The following is a 3,463-nucleotide window of genomic DNA, read 5'->3' as shown; positions in this document are numbered from 1 at the left end:
AATGAAATATTATTCAGCCATAAAAAAAGGAAATCTTGCCATTTGCACCAACATGGATGGACCCTGAGGACATTATGATAAGCAAAATAAGTCAGACAGACATATACCGTATTATCTCACTTTCATGTGCATCTAAGAACAAACAACCCAAACAAACCGAAAAACTGAGCTCATAGATACAGAGAACAGATTGGTGGCTGGGAAGTGAGGGATAGGCGAAATGGGTGAAGGGGGTCAAAAGGTACCAACTTCTAGTTAAAAAAAAAAAAAACTAGTTCTATACAGGTGCATATTTGTTTACACGCACACACAAATGACATTGACAATCTTTGTACAGTAATGCAAGATTATAAAAATGACCATGCAGGGACATCCCTGGTGGCACAGCAGATAAGACTGTGTTCCCAATGCAGGGGGCCCGGGTTCGATCCCTGGTCAGGGAACTAGATCCCACATGCATGCCACAACTAAGAGTTTGCATACCACAACCAAGGAGCCCGTGTGCCGCAACTAAGACCCCCACACAACCAAATAAATATTTTTTTAAAAAAGACCATGCATGTAAGCTGAAACTGCAAAGCAATCTTAATAATCAATGGGAGAAAGTATTATTTTCCATGACCTTTAAAAATATTAAAATATTAAAAACTCTTAGTTATAAATGTATGGGAAATTTTTAAAAATAAAGCTAATATTTAGCACACTGTAATTTAAAACATTACAAATATTGAGAGTTATAAAGTTTTCATTTCTCTGTTAAGGAAACTTATCAAGAGTATTTGAACATTGTTTGTTTTCTTCCCATCATAAATTTATGAGATAGAGCAAGTACCTTTTCTCTGCCCTGGCAAATTGTCACACTCCTTTCTAAGTCTGGACGAGCTACCAACATTTTAATCTTTGTGCTTTCAGTACTGTGCTATATTCTCCAAGAGTTCCTTTCATGTGAAGTTCTTTTTTTTTTTTTTTTTGCCAGTGTCACTTCCTCTGAGACATCATCATTCTTTTCATCACAGCCACTTTCCTCATTTATGTTAATAAGTTCACTCCGTTTCTCTGGTTGTGTACCTAGAGTCCATCAAACATTCCCATGGGCAGCTATTTCCTCTGTAACTCTATTTATGTTCCATTCAAATTTCACTTCCAGTGTTTTCACTTTTCATTTCTTTGCTGTACCTCTTGTCTTTTAGGCCAATTCCCTCTTTCGATTTTCCACTTTTGTAAAATGTCACATGGCTCTATCACTAGAAAACAGTAAGGCAACACAACTGCATGATTTGCTATCTGTGCATGAACTAAATAACATGAAGAGTGACTAGTCACTAACAGACTTTGAAAGCGACATTATTAGTCATGGTCATGGGACACATCTGTTATTACAGAGTGATGTGTGGACTGAAGAGCTGGCAGTGAGGTTTGTACATAGGTAATTACAGTGAATATACTGTGATAACTGAAACTGGAGTTGTGTTGTTGGGGAACTGGTGTTAAACTATAGTCACTGAAACTGCACATCAGAATTGTTCAGAGCAAGGGCTGCCTGCATATACAGAGAGAAACAAGAAATAGCTAATTGGAAGGACACAACAAATTCCTAATGACTATATAGAGTTAAATATAGAGGATAGGGAAAGACTAGTATTTATTGACCTGATATGTTTTTGTATTGTTTGAACTTTTGCAAATTAATATTTCTAACTTTTTAGAGCAAATTAAAGTGGGAAAAAGATTACTTCTATTTCCCACAATTGCACTGCTAGCTTTGTGGGTGTCCTGGGAAGGGTAACCAGAGGGTAATGAGAAGTAATATGAGAAAGAGTGTTGAATAAGAAAATGTTTCTTTGGGGGTAGGAGGGAGGAAAGCCTGTGATGGTTATCTTAGATTATGCAAAGAGAATTCATGTAAAATGAGAGTGAATTTGTCACACAGCATAGTGTCATGTCTAAAACACCAATTTTGTGCCAGCTGACCTGACAATGTCACTTAATAACAGAATGGCCTTGAGCAAGTTACTTCGCCTCTGACATTGTTTCCTCATCTGTCAAACTGGATATTAATACCTCATGGAATTATTTTTTGATAATATTAGAAAAGCACTTAGCCCAGTGACTAACAACTAGTCCTTGCTCCAAACATTGAGTCATTCATGTCACGGAGAGCACTGAGTTCTCTGCCCATGAATGTCTTCAAAGAGAGGCTGTAAGATAGTTGGATCAAGTATTTATCACAGTGGGTGGGAAATGAAACCAGATGACCTCAAGTTCTGAATCATTCTAAGATTCTGTGATTTGGAATATATATGGAAAAATCTGTTAGTTTTACTTCAAAATAATAATAATTTGTTATTTATGCCTTAGGACTTTATAACATTTTTTAGAATGAAACACACACTATAAACCAATTCAAATATCGATACGTTCATAAACATACACAGGGTTTCCTTGGTGGCGCAGTGGTTGAGAATCTGCCTGCCAATGCAGGGGACACGGGTTCGAGCCCTGGTCTGGGAAGATCCCACATGCCGCGGAGCAACTAAGCCCGTGAGCCACAATTGCTGAGCCTGCGCGTCTGGAGCCTGTGCTCCTCAACAAGAGAGGCCACGATAGTGAGAGGCCCGCGCACCGCGATGAAGAGTGGCCCCCGCTCGCCACAACTAGAGAAAGCCCTCGCACAGAAACGAAGACCCAACACAGCCAAAAATAAATAAATAAATTAATTAAATTAAAAAAAAAAAAAGATACACAGATTTTTTTAATAGGACCCAGAAAATTATTTAAAACACTTTTAGGTAACCAAATGTAACTTTGTTATTATAATTTTGTGCAAATCCAATCTCTACCTAATGCAATTGCGGTTTTGAACTCCTAACGAGACAAGAAACTTCTTACAAAGAAAAGGATCTTGAGTTAAAAAAAAAATTGGATATTCATCCCCTTTTTTGCTTTATGAATATGCAACAATAAATATTTTAAATATCCTTTATGTATATAAAACCTTACTTAGGATATTTTTAAACTCCATTAAAATGAAGGCTTGCAGAAAATCATGGGCTATCCAACATACAGTAATTGTGCTATTTTACAGATTTGTGACCTTGATCTTCAGAGCTTTCCAAAGAATATATTGCTCTTTATTATGTGATTTTTTTCATGACACGTGGAATACATCGACATTGATGAGATTTTGTGCTCAGTTCTTATCTTGTCAACTGTCTAGGCGCAGATATAATCAAGGAACTTGGATAACTGAAATGACAGGCAAATGTATTTCCAAACTCCTGCAGTCTGAAGTTTGCCTTTCAGTACGTGAAACAACCCTTTGTCAGCATCCACGGATGTCTCAGTGCAGCTAGTTATTTTCCAAGAGGGGGATAACCCCTCAAAATAAATAAACAGGATTGCTTCAAATCAGCTTTTAAATCACTAGGTTTTAGAGAAACTAAGATGAGAATTTTTTTCACAT

The sequence above is a fragment of the Balaenoptera ricei genome, chromosome 16 (genome assembly GCF_028023285.1).
Source record: "Balaenoptera ricei isolate mBalRic1 chromosome 16, mBalRic1.hap2, whole genome shotgun sequence".
In the NCBI taxonomy this organism is placed as follows: domain Eukaryota; kingdom Metazoa; phylum Chordata; class Mammalia; order Artiodactyla; family Balaenopteridae; genus Balaenoptera; species Balaenoptera ricei.
This window is presented reverse-complemented; position numbering follows the sequence as displayed.